Source organism: Panthera onca, chromosome E2, assembly GCF_046562875.1.
Source record: "Panthera onca isolate mPanOnc1 chromosome E2, mPanOnc1 haplotype 2, whole genome shotgun sequence".
Taxonomy (NCBI): Eukaryota; Metazoa; Chordata; class Mammalia; order Carnivora; family Felidae; genus Panthera; species Panthera onca.
The window spans coordinates 5,985,424-5,999,173 of NC_138353.1; the positions used below are offsets into that span (position 1 = coordinate 5,985,424).

The 13,750-nt window shown below is 39.8% G+C and overlaps 1 pseudogene; it reads right to left on the minus strand.

Annotated features, from left to right (window-relative positions):
• Positions 1 to 11,880: 11,880 nt before the first annotated feature.
• LOC132674843 (vomeronasal type-1 receptor 2-like) lies at positions 11,881 to 13,462 on the minus strand (annotated as a pseudogene).
• Positions 13,463 to 13,750: the final 288 nt, after the last annotated feature.

Below are 13,750 nucleotides of genomic sequence, written 5' to 3' on the forward strand. Positions count from 1 at the left end.
ACTTGGATTTTGATACATTTTGATTTATTGTACCCAATTTCTCAGATAATATCTAAGTACGTAAAATATAGGCTTTTGTGTAACCCTAAATGAATGATGTTTTATTAGCCCATGTGCATCCCACCTCATTGGGCCATTTTATAATGAACACTAATGGTACATCCTTGTCCTCTCTAGGTTGAGTGTCGTCCATAACATTTTTTTTTCCGTGTTGGATTCAAACCTGCAGTTGTAGAAATATATATTCATAAGTTCAATTTGGGAGTTACACACTCCATAGTATATCCCAGATTATTTTTGTGGCTATAATGAAAATAACATAGCAATGCAATTTCAACTCTCACCCTTTACAACCTGCCTTCCCATTCAGAAATATACACCATATGATTATATTTCAGCATGTCTTTTGTACTGAAATAAGACATATGTGTTGCACGTTACATTAAGAGAATAGAAAAGTAGTGGGTATATGAAAACTATTAGGAACTAAAAGAATATTTCAGAGGTAAGGATAAAGGTAACAATGTATACTTTGTGCTGGAGTGCTCAGGGAATAATTTGAAAAGAAATCTTCATGAGTTTACTCTCAAGAATGAACATACTCAATGGGAATCTTTTTTGATAACTAGAAATCTCATTTACCTTCTAAAACATTTTTTGCTCGTTTGCACTTGTGCATACTCCACTGGAACAGATGGCAGATGTCAAGAATGATGACTCCATTGTCTGAAGTGTAAGGAGAATGTTTATTACATAATGATGCTTTCTCGGGAGGGCAGGATAGGGTTCTCAAGTTCTGAAGATGGGTAGAGAAAGCAGGAAATGGTGACTACATTGTTATGATGCATCCTGTGTGGGGCTGGGGAGAAGGTACTCATTGACACTGTGAACTTACAACTACTGCCAAGGGTATGGCCTCTTGGGCGTCATTATTAGCTTGCCCTGCCCAGATTGGCAGAATAGTAAGAGGTTGTAATGACCCTTCACAGGCATCATTAGTTGGGCATCAAAAGTGGAGTCAGACTGTTTAATACAAACCTGAATGTTTACTCTTGACTGACTTGGTTGGGAAAGACCATAATCTTCCTCATGCTGACTACTACCTTCTTTTTTTCTGATGCACAAATAGCCCCTACTGCATAGTATGATTTTGGAAAATGGTCATGAAATACTGTTTAGATCAACTACCGAAGATATTTTTAGACTGGTTATGATATGGATATGATAACTATTAAGTTATAGTCTAATTTTAAAATATATTCAAAAGTAGTAGAATATTTCTCAACTCCAATCCTTTTGTAGATCCTTTTGTAGAATGGAATGAATGGAATCTCAAAATGAGTTCTCCCATTTTTCTACCAAGATGCTAGAATCAGGGAATGCCTGGGTGACTCACTGGGTTAAGCTCCCAACTCTTAATTTTGGCTTCAGTCATGATCTCACGGTTCAAGGGATCAAGCCCTGTGTTGGGCTCCACACTGAGTGTTGAAAAATAAACTTTAATAAACTTTTTTAAAAGGTGCTAGAATCAGTATATCTGTATTGCATATTGGCAAATTAGTGTCAGATTCAGGTAAGTAAAATTAATAAATTTCAAAGGAAATAAATGTGTAAGTCAAAACATTAAGGACTAATTATTTTTGACTTATTTGTTACACCTATCAGACTGGTCATGGGTTACATGCAATGTTATACTCTCCGGATAAATTACAGAGTCTGCTGATAAAATCTGTCTCAGCCTACAGTTATCCTGACAACCTTGTCATTTAATTTTAATAAGGGGTAATTTTACATTTGATTTGCAAAATGTTTTCTTCCCCATCTTTTTCTTTTACCTTCCTTATTTAGGCGTGAGCATGAAATTTGAAAATTCCTCAGTATCCTTATTTTATTTTAATTTGTTTGTTTTTGAGAGAGAGGGAGAGTATGCAAGTGGGGGACAGGGGCAGAGGAAGAGGGAGAGATCTCAAGCAGGCCCCACGCTTGGTACACAGTTGACACAGGGCTCAATCCCATGACCCTGGGATGTTGGCTTGAGCCAAAATCAAGAGTCTTGACGCTCACCTGACTGAGCCACTCAGCCGCCCCGAATATCCTTATCAAAATGGCATTATTAAAATATGTATCTAATTGGAAAAACCTCATAGGATTATTTCCATGTAAATAAGACAAAACCTAATAAAGAAAAGGCCTTTGCCCCTCCCCATTCATCCTTCTTGGTCCTACAGCGGCCATCCTGCTGTAAGGAGAGAGAGTGCTGAGTGCTAAGGGAGGTGGAGCAGGCAGAGGACTGCCCAGGGGACCCGTCCCATCCCAACCTGCATCTCTGGGCCTCCTGTTATGTGAGAATGATAAACCACCTAGTTGTTTCAGCCACTGATTTCCAGGAGGTGTGTCCCTCACAAATGAACACTGTCTGACCTGACCAATAACATTAATGTTTACACTGAGAGTAGAATGGAGCATTTGAGAGAGAATCTTAAATTTAATATTTTGTAGCTTAGAAAAAGCTTTCTTAAAACATTACTTCCCTGATGAGTTAGAGCTGTTCAGCATATGTTACCTAAAACTCACAATGCGAATGAAAAAAAAATACAGCTTGAGAACTTATGACAAATGTTCAGAATGTTATGTTAGAAAGTTACAGGAGTTAGGGGCACCTGGGTGGCCCAGTTGGTTGGGCGGCCAACTTTGGCTCAGGTCATGATCTTGCAGTCAGTGAGTTCGAGCCCCGCATCAGGCTCTGAGCTGTCAGCCTGCTGAGCAGAGCCTGCTTCAGATTCTGTGTCCCCCCTCTCTCTGTGCCCCTCCCCCACTCGTGCTCTGTCTCACTGTCTCTCTAAAATGTTAAAAAAAATTTTTTTTTAAGTTACAGGAGTAAGAAATTTGGTGGCACAAATAGAATTACATGTTTACTTGACCATTTCAACTATTAATCTCTGAGATAATGCGCTGCAGTAACTTTCTACTTTGCATGGATAAATGCATTCACTTCTATCAGGAACTATTCTAATCACTGACATTAGCAGGAAACAAATTTTCTGCCTTTAAGTAGCTTATATTCTATACGGGTAAGTCTATAAGGATAAAATATGATACTGGTAAGTACCATAAATGTGTTCATGTGCAATAATAGAGTGACAGGGTTTCCTAATTTAAACAATGTTTTCAGGCAATACCCACATGAGGTCATCTTTGACCAGAACCACTGAAAGTGTATCATGCAAATACCAATGAGGAAGGGCAAGTGGGTGGAGGAAAGCAGCAGAAAATTGCCCGAATGGGAACATATTTACAGTTAATGTTTGTAATGTTTACACATTGGTATCCACAATTGGTGGATTGTGGAATATCCACCATTGGTGTGTGGCTTGGTGAAATGTGGTATTAAGTTTCTACTGGAGACATTTAAATTTTGGGACTCCTTGTACTTAGAATTTTTAAAATTTTAACAATAGAACTCCCCAGAGGGCTTAAGAGCATATGTGATAGATCCAAAATCATGACCTGTTTGGAGAATGCACAGACCTATTTCTTTATGGCAGCCTTACCACTATTGAGAGAACACAGCAGTGAGGTGGGGTAATGAATTAGTGGAAAGATGGTAAATACCATTTGTGAAAACTGTCTAGGGAGTTGATCCCAGGACTTATTAAGATACATACTTTTCCTGTTGTCTACCCTTATACCCAGCCAAGGGTTTATTGCTTCTTCCACTTACGAATGTGTACCAAGTAGTGCCTGGTGGGTCTTTTACGCCTCAGTTATATCTTCAATGTCAATATCATCAAAAAGTCTTTAACCTGTAATAAGATACTGTACTTGCAAATTGAAAAGTAACAATTGCATATTCCATGTTCTCTTCATGAGTACAAGACCTACTCCCAATTATTCTTAGTTTTCCAATTGAGACCAATCTTGTGTCACCATTGCCATTTCATTATGTTTCATATCCCAAATTTTATACTAATTCAGATGTGATGAGAATGTGACTCTGTGTGCTAAGTTGGCAAACTTTTATGTAAGGAACATACAGTAAATATTTTATTCTTTGTAGGCCATACTGTTTCTGTTACCATTCTTCCAGTATGTCCTTATTGGGTCAAAAGTACCTAAATATGAATGTGGCTGCATTCCAGTTACACTTCACGTAAAAACAGACGGTAGGCTGTACTTGGCTCATGTTCTGTAGGTGGCAGACTCCTGATCTACACAAAGGAATTATGAGCACTAGAGTAGTGGGGTGCCTGGGTGGCTCAGTTGGTTAAGCATCCAACTTCGGCTCAGGTCATGATCTCACAGTTTGTGAGTTCAAACCCCGCATTTGGCTTTGTGCTGACAGCTTAGAGCCTGGAGCCTGCTTCCAATTCTGTGTCTCCCTCTCTGCTCCTCCCCCACTCATGCTCTGTCTCTCTCTCCTTCAAAAATAAGTAAAAACATTTTTAAAAAATTTAAAAAAAGAGCACTAGAAGTAGTAGCTATATGGGTAAATAAAAACTGTCTTTCCTATTTTTAAGCCTCTTTATAGTGGACGGTTTAAGAAACTAACAGTCTAGGGGCACCTGGGTGGTTCAGTTGGTTGAGCGTCCGACTTAGATGCAGGTCATGATTTCAAAGCTCATGAGTTTGAGCCCCGCATCGGGCTCTGTGCTGACAGCTCGGAGCCTGGAGCCTGCTTCAGATTCTGTCTCCCTCTCTCTCTGCCCTTCCTCTGCTCACTCTCTATCTCTCAAAAATAAATAAATGTTAAAAAAGAAAAAAGAAAAGAAACTAACAGTCTAGTATATATGTGTATAGTATATGTAAAAGTAATCTATACTAATGGTAGCACGGGGCAGGAGTGGAGAAATGGAACTCCTTGTGGAAAGGAAAGGTCGGGTGCTCCATATGAAGAAGTATAAACTCACATGAAGGTATAATGTGGTCAGCTGTATAGGATAACTCCTAAAGCAAACACATAAAAAATAGTTATCGCTAACACCAGTAAACAAAGAAACAAACAAAAAGTATTTAAAGCAAAATTATCTATAAAAATTCAGTTATTTCATGGGCACCTGGGTGGCTCAGCCCATTAAGGGTCTGACTTCGTTCAGGTGATGATCTCACGGCTAATGAGTTTTAAGCCCTGCATCTAGCTCTGTGCTGACAGCTCAGAGCCTGGAGCTTGCTTCAGATTCTGTCTCCGTCTCTCTGCCCTTCCCTCACTCAAGCACAGTATTTCTCTCTCTCTCTCTCTCTCTCTCTCTCTCTCTCTCTCTCTCTCTCTCTCTCAAAAAGAAACATTAACAAAAATTCAAAAATAATATTCATATACTTCAAAGAAGACAGAAAAGGAACAAAGGAGACGTTACAAAAGCAATAGCAAGATAATTTATATATTAATATCTGTAAAACAAACTTAAGGCCCTGTTGTAAAGCAAACATTGCCACTGATTTTTTTTAGTTTTATTTATTTTAAGACAGAGAGAGAGGGAGAGAGGGAATCTGAAGCAGGCTGTATGCTGTCAGTGTAGGCCCAACATGGGGCTGAATCTCAAGAGCCATGAGATCATCACCTGAGTTGAAATCAAGAGTCTTGCACCTAACCATGTGAGCCAACCAGTTGACCCCATGAATTGAATTTTTAAAAGACAGGCAGCAAAATATTTCTTACAAGAAATTCACTTCAAAAATTAAGGACACAAAGTAAATCATGAAAAAAAGATAAACATAAATGGTATTAACAATAGAGTAGCTATATCAGATTAAAGTTAATTAAAGAGCAAATTGTATGACCAGGGATAATGAAATCTATTTCACAGTCATAAAGGGATACATTCCCCAGAATGACATGAGAATCCTAAACCATACACGTGGCAACAGAACTTCAAAACCCCTGAGAAAACGGACAGGAACGCAATGACAGACCAATCAACAATGACAGTCAGAGATCTCCATGTCCCTTCTCTCCATAATAGAACAAGTAGACAAAATCAGTACCTCAGCGACTGTAACATGACTATCAAGGAAACTGCCCCAATTGACATTTACAGAGCTGTGAGATAAAAGAAAAAGTATGTATTGTTCTCTGCTCCTGGCTCCTGCACAGAACTCCTAACGTCCTTGTATTTCCTAAGTGACGAGGGTAACAGCAGCATCTTTTGTTATAATGAGGCCTCTCCTGTGTGGGCTCTTTGGGTGGGGCTGCTCACCGGAAGGATGGTGATTTTGAGCCTTATCCCCTCATCCTCCAGAGAGAGGACAGGGGCTGGAAATGGAGTTAATAATGACTGGTCATGCATATATGAGGAAGTCTCCTCAAAAGCCCAATGGCTGGAGGTTCAGAGAGATTTCAGGCTGGCGAACACCGCCCCTCCAGGAGGTGACACACCCCAACTCCATGGGGACAGAAGCTTCTGCACTGAGGACCTTCCCAGACCTCATCCCGTGTGTCTCTTCATCTGACTGTCCATCCGTATCCTGTATCATAGCCTGTAATAAACTGGTAAATGTGTTTCGCCCAGTTCTGTGAGGGGCTCTAGCAGGCTAGTCACAGACAATGAGGGGGTTGTTGGCACCTCTGATCTAGACCAGTTTGCAGAAGCACGTGAGTCAGCCTGGACTTGCGGGGCGGCTGGAGTGTGTGGAGGGGCATCCAGGGAGAGGGTGTCACAGTTGAGGTGAATGGTAGGAAGCCAGCTGGTGTCGGAGACTGCTTGTGGGTGGGGGAAACCCTCCATGTATTTGTGACCAGAAGTGTCAGAAGTGAAGTCTTCTGTGTGAGTAGTGAGGGAGACAGGATAGAAGCACACAGTAGGGGAAAAAACAGACTTTTCTCCCTACACAGGAGAAATACTGATTTTTTTCATTCATAAGAACGCTCCACCTAACCAGGGAATTAAACACAATCTTTAAAAGTGCACACAGTACTTTCCCAAGAGAAACCATATTCTGGGCCATCAAACTAGTCTCGCTAAATTTTAAAAGAATTCACATCACACAAAATATGTGTACGACCACCATGGAATTATGATAGAAATCACTAATAGAAAAGCCTCTGGAAAATCCACAAATACTTGGAAAACAATGACCTCCTTGTGACTAACCCTGGGACAAAGAAGACGTAGAGAAAGAAATGAGAATGTAGCCTGAAGTGAATGAAAATGAAAGCAGAACATTCATTATTTGCCACCACAGCGGGAGAAACTGAAGACCACGTCCTTGGAAAAGGGCTAGCCACAGAACACCTAAGCCAAGGACTCTTCCTTTTTGTTTGTTTGTTTGCTTTGGGTGTTTAACCAAGGGGTGTGAACCTCCTCCTAAGTGAGCTCATGTAGTTCTGAGGCTTACTTAGGTGAAGCAGGACAGTGAAGACGGCAAGGTTCTTGAGGTTATTTATAAATATTTGATTGTGATAAACCAGCTGAAAATGTTGTGACTGAGAACACATAGTCCACTGATGGTAGGTGGATTGTAAAGAGCAATATATTTCTAGATGCATTAAAATAAATGGGGGTACCTGGGTGGCAGAGTCAGTTGAACAGAGCGTGGAGCTCCCTTAAATTTCTCTCTCCCTCTCTCTGTCTCTGCCCCTACCCCACGTGTGCATGAGCTCTCTCATGAAATAAAGTTACAAAATTAAAACAATAAAATTAAAAATAAATGGATATTTTAATGGAAGTAGAGAATATAACATGGCAGATATGAGGGTAGTAATATAGGGAGGGAGTAAGTGAAAACATGATTTCAAAGGTGGTACAATGACTGGAGACAATGACTTTGGGTAGTTAAGATGGGTAAGGAGAAAAGAAAAGGTCACAAAGTACCAGTCAGCTTTCTAGAAGGGTTTTGTATGGTAACAAATATCCCTGAATTCTCTTGGGTTCATCAGAACAAACATTTATTTCTTCCTCATATCACTTCTATCATTAGTCACCTCTTGCTTGGTTCTGTCATTTGAGTCTGGGATTCGGGATAGAACTTCAGTCTATGTGGTTATAACTATTCTTGCGCCAGAGAGAGAGAGAAGGAGCAAACAAAGCTTTGAAAGCTTCTGTTTACACTTAAAATATGCCATTCTACTCACACTGCATTAGTCAAGGTGGCTATAAATTGGGAAGGACGTGTAGTCCCCTCAAAAAGAAGAAGGGCTGTGTAAGTCAAGTGGCCAAACTTGATATCAAAGAGCAGAGACATTTAATCTCACAAGAGGGTGATAATTAATTGGAAATATTACAATGTACGATAGTACAACTTCTATCAGAAATCATTTATCCCTTCTTTGTATTTCACACAAAATACACTTAGGTTTGTCCCGAAAGAAAAAATTTCTACCCAAACATGACTACAGTCACATGGGAGGGTCTCGCGACAGTCTCGTGAGATTCCTCTTGGTTGAGAGCCTGACGTGGAGTCCTCACTCCTAACACATTATGGTGGAACAGAAAAAAACTCAATAAACCCTCCCATTCGGAAAAGAAAAGGAAAGGAGGGACCCAGCAGTCTCTGGTCCACAGCAAACAGGGAGGGGCAGGAACGAGGAAGGATCTTTTCTTAGGTTCTTACTTTTCCCCTGAGAATAGCTTTCCAGTCCTTTGTGTTTCACCGTTCTTGACTTCATGTAGTTACATCTGCTAAAGTGTCAGAAACCCTGTCTTCCTTGCACAACCAGCCGTTTTCCCCAGTGACCTCCTTGCCATCATAATGTACATCACCAAACATTACTGCATGATCACAGTTTCCTTCTGGTGCAAACTTGGCGCATCGTGGACAGCACAGTATTTTTAAATAGCACTTTATGTGATACCAAACAGCTACATCTATTAGCTACGCCCACCATATTTAGCTAGACATGCCATGCTCTTCGTATTTATTTCAGGGTCATTGAGCCTCTCGGGCCCCTCTAATAGAGCCACGCCTGTGCTTTCCGTTCACTAAGCCATGCTGTCCAAGAGAAGCAATCCCACAGGACCTACTGCAGTCAACGGCAGGTAACTTCATAGGGCATTAATTAGGGCCATGTCTTTCATGTAGACTTTGCCATGATTTTGAATTTTAACTTGCGCTTGACCTCAAAGGATTTATTAATGGTAAGTTTTACCCGCTAGAGATGAGACACAGTTACGTCCTTAAGTCCTACTTGCAAATCAGGTCATTCACTTCTGACATCAGGTCTTTCTTGGAATACTGTGTTAAATGCAGCTGAGAACAAAGTGGCATGGTAGTATCTTTTGCTTTCCTGATCTCTATATTGGTGGAATTGATATACAGGGGGGATAACCATCCCCCACCTCGGGAGCATTTACAAAGTTCTGGGGACATTTTTAATGTCATCATTGCCGCGGTTCCACTACTATCTAGTGGGTACAGGCCGGCGATGCTGCTAAATATCCCACAATGCACAGTACAGCTTCATACATGAAAGAGTTATCTGAGCCCCAATGTCTACAGAATAGTATAACTTATACCATGTAAACCTCAATCAAAAGAAAGCAGGAATGTCTATATTAATACCAGATAGAACAAATTTCAGAGAAAACAAAATTACTGAGGATAGAGGGGGAAATTACATGATTGACGGGTCAAACAAGGTGACTTTGCAATGCTGAGTGTATATCCACCAAAGAATAGCTGCAAAATATGTTAACCATCAAATGATAGAACTGAAAGGAGAAACAGACAATTTGACAATTACAGCTCGAGACTTGTCTCAATAATTGATAGAATAATGACAGAAAGTCAGCAGGACACTGGTGAACACTACAACACCATCAAGTCACATGATCTCATCAACATTTTTCTAACACCACCCAAACACAGGAGATTACACATTTTTTCCCCCTCAAGAACATATATCAAGACAGTTCTTCTGCTGGGTCCTAAGGCACCCTTCAGCAAAGTCAAAAGAATAGAATCCTAGAGGGTGTTCACTGCCCACAATGGAATCCAAATCCAAAAAGAAAACAAAACAAAAAAATTAACTGGAAAATCTCCAAACATTTGGAAACTAAACAAAATACTTTCAAATACCCCACAGTTCAAAGTGGAAGACTCAAGTGAAATATACAGGCTGAAAGAAAATGAAAATACAACCTGCCATTTTTGTGAGGTTCAACTAAAGCAGTACTGAGAAGGAAACTGATAGGACTCAATGTACTAGAAAAGAGGGAAAATATCCAAGAATAATCTAAGTTGCAGTAAGAAATCAGAAGGAAAAAAAAGAAACACAACCGAAGCAGAAAGAAGGAAATAATAAAGGCAAGAGCAAAAATAAGTAAAACTGAACACAGGAAAACAGTAGAGATAATAAAGCAAAGAGATGGTTCACTGAAAAAAATAATGTTCATGATTCACTAGCCTAACTACCAAATAATATAAGAAAAAACACAAATTCCTCCTAACAAATTAAAAAGGGAATATTACTCCAGAACCTGGAGACATCAAAAGGGTAGTAAGGGATTAATACAAAACTCTACACAGATATACTTGAAAATTTAGGTGAAATAGATCAATTCCTCTAAAGGTACACCTTACCACAAGTCACCCATGTGAAAAAAATGATAGGAATGCTTTGAATTGCAGAATAAGGTTGTAATCTTGAAACTCCCTCCCAAAAAAGAAACCTGCAGGTACATAGAGTGAGTGTTGAGAGTTTAGCTAATACTGGTGCCTCAGGATCCATTCTGTGTGGCCAGGTGGTCTGTAGGGACCTTGAACTGATACTAGCCTTTCCCTTGAGCACATACCCTAATAAGAGCCACGAAGTCAGAAGCAAACTGTACCTTTTCTTTCAATGGTGTCCATATTGCCTTGGTGGTGATTTCAAAAGCGATACTACTCCTTTTGAAACAAACTACATCGTGTACTCCAGCTTCAAATTACTACTCATCTCCTGCACCAAGCTTGATGAAAGGGCCCTCCATAAGCTGGGAGTTATGAGTGTGGGATTCAGGATAGAACTTTGTTTTTATATTTTAATATTTAAATAATAAATTTATTTAAAAATATCTCATCAAGAAAAAAAGACAATTTTAAGCTATATTTCTTCTGGTTTAAAATCATTTCAACAGTATTTCCACTTCACTAACTCACCTCTCTTGCTTTTCAAGATCCTCTCTCTTGTATCCTCAAGTTTGAAAAGCAGAAGTCCATCTTGAAATCTCTTTCTCCCCAACCATGCCAGCTACCATCAAGATTTAATACAGAACAGTCTGCCTTCTAAACATCTCAAAAGTATGTTCAGTCTTTTCCCACATACCCAATGTTTACTGACTGCCTCTCACCTGCACCCTTTCTAAAATTCACCTGACACCTCTTCCTATGTTCCTCTTTGTCCCCCACAGTTTACTCTTCAAATGTTGAGCAGAAAACATTTTCATGCACTCATCTTGCTCCATGAGCATTACCATATTTCAAATGTCCCCAGTTTCTCTTAGGATATAAAGCACAATATTTCACGACATAGCCTCCAAAGCCAGCAGTAAGTAAACCTGGTTTTCCCTCCGCCTTCACTCCAGGCCATTTGTATCACAAATCAGGATTCACAATTGCAATCTCAGGTACATCTTGGGAAATTTTAATATCTCAGTTTGAAAGTTACACATTCAAAGATCTATCCAGTATGTTCACATTATTTCAGGACTGTTTTGTAGAATCTTAACTTCTCCACTGTTACCATTAATAAAAATAGAAACTATATAACTACACACATATTAATTACAGATGATTTCATGTACCATGCTCTTTACTATTTCCTATTAGGCTGGTGTCCGTGTGTCTAGTTCACCCCTCTCCCTGCAGTGAAACTGGTTCATTATTGTTCTTCACATTCTTTGAGGTTTCAGTGCATCCCTGACTGAACAGGTGGAAGACAATTCATATATCCCTGATGAGATGAGGGAATTATGTATTTCTTCCACAGGAGACACAATACAGCCTGAATATGCTGGGGTCATGGTTCATGAGAACAAAAGATCTAATACTTGGAAAACATGCAAGGATTAGTACAGCGACATTCACCAGCCACCAACTAGAATTATCAAAGAGAGGCAAGTAAACATAAATAATGGAAGAAATGGCATTAAACAATACAATGGTGGTCACCAAAACAAGGATGCTTTGGGTGGCTCTGGTCTCAGGGGAGGTCTGGGGGAGAGATTGTTCCTATGGATGCATTGGACCATCTGCGTGTGACTGTGAAAGAGAAAAACTATGGAGCTGCTGGCCAACGTCATGTGTCCCAAACACAAAATGTCAAGGAAAGATGTCATTGCTGCCTATAATGAGCCTGTGATCTTGTCTCTACACTGTGAAGCACAACAATATCCCAAACACTTTTTTGGTAATAGTTTTGTTGTTCCATTTACAGTCATATAAATGGGAAAAAACTTATTTGCTAGCATGTGGAACACCCTGCACAGGATACTTGAGGGGCCAATGTACTTTGGAGCTTTCACTTTAAGCTCTGCCCACCTGGAGTTCCCAGGGCTGATCGTGATGGCCTGGAAGACACTCAAGGGCAGGTGGAACAAAGGGACATACCTCTGGCCACTCCGTGAACATATAAAAGAACGTAGCATCCATAATAAATGGTGAAATGTTTCAGCCCTAGCGCTGCCATGGTCTCTGGGATTCCTCTAGAGAGAATGGGCAAGGAGCTGGGTATACTCAGGTGACTGAGAACCAACTTTGTGGATCTCGGCTTGCATCCCCTGAAGCAAAGGGACATCTAATGATAGAAGAGTGAGAAACTGCCCAGGATTCCAATGACTATGTGGAATAGGAAGATCACTACTATATTCAAATCCACCGAGGCCATTCTGTCATTGTCCAGAACTCACACGTAGAGGATTCTGCATGAAAATAATGAGTTTTGGGCTACACTTTCATGGAAAATAAAATCTTCACTTACCTCTCCCTTTCCCTGAGAGTGAACATCTAAACTCTATTGTCTTTTGTTAAGAGATGTCCAAAGTTACATGTGTGTCTTTTTATAGCACTTACAATGTGTGGGTCACTGTTATTACTGCTTTCCCTATTGCAACTTATATAATATTCACAACCCTATGAGTTAGGAACTAACATTACTCTCATTCTATAGACGAGGAGAATTTAACCATGGGAAGTTAAGTGACTCATGTAAATAGCAGAGGAATCACGATTTGAACCTTGGTTGCCTAGTGGCAGTGACATGAATGTTTGCTACGGTACTATACTATGCCAGGAACCTCATTATGGATACACGCACACACATACACACACACACACACACACACACACCTTCTCATATTTTAAATTTATTTTACTTACTAAACCTGGTTTGATCATTTCCCACTTTCGTTTAAGTATTCTTTATAACCAATATAACTATGGAGTGAAGATTCAAAGGTCTTAATAAATTATACATGCACTGAGTAATTTTATTGAGCCAGTCTGATTTATTTAATGCAGACAACTGTTAGGATGGCAGCTGAACTCATTTCATTTTTTGCCTGGACCAAAAGGACAATGGCATCCGTAACAGAAATTATTGGGCAGAACTGCACTGTGTGCTAACATATGGGACATGAAACATCACATAGTGATAAAGCATATTAGGGCAGAAAATAAATTAATCCTATTTAAAGATCTATCACTGTATGTTTGCTATTTTAGAACAAACGGAATCTGGAGCCAATATTTGATTTGGAAAAGCTATTAAAATACAATGCAAACATGCAAAATGGAATTTGAAGACTTCAACTCTTGGGATCTTGAAAAGCAAGAGAGGTGA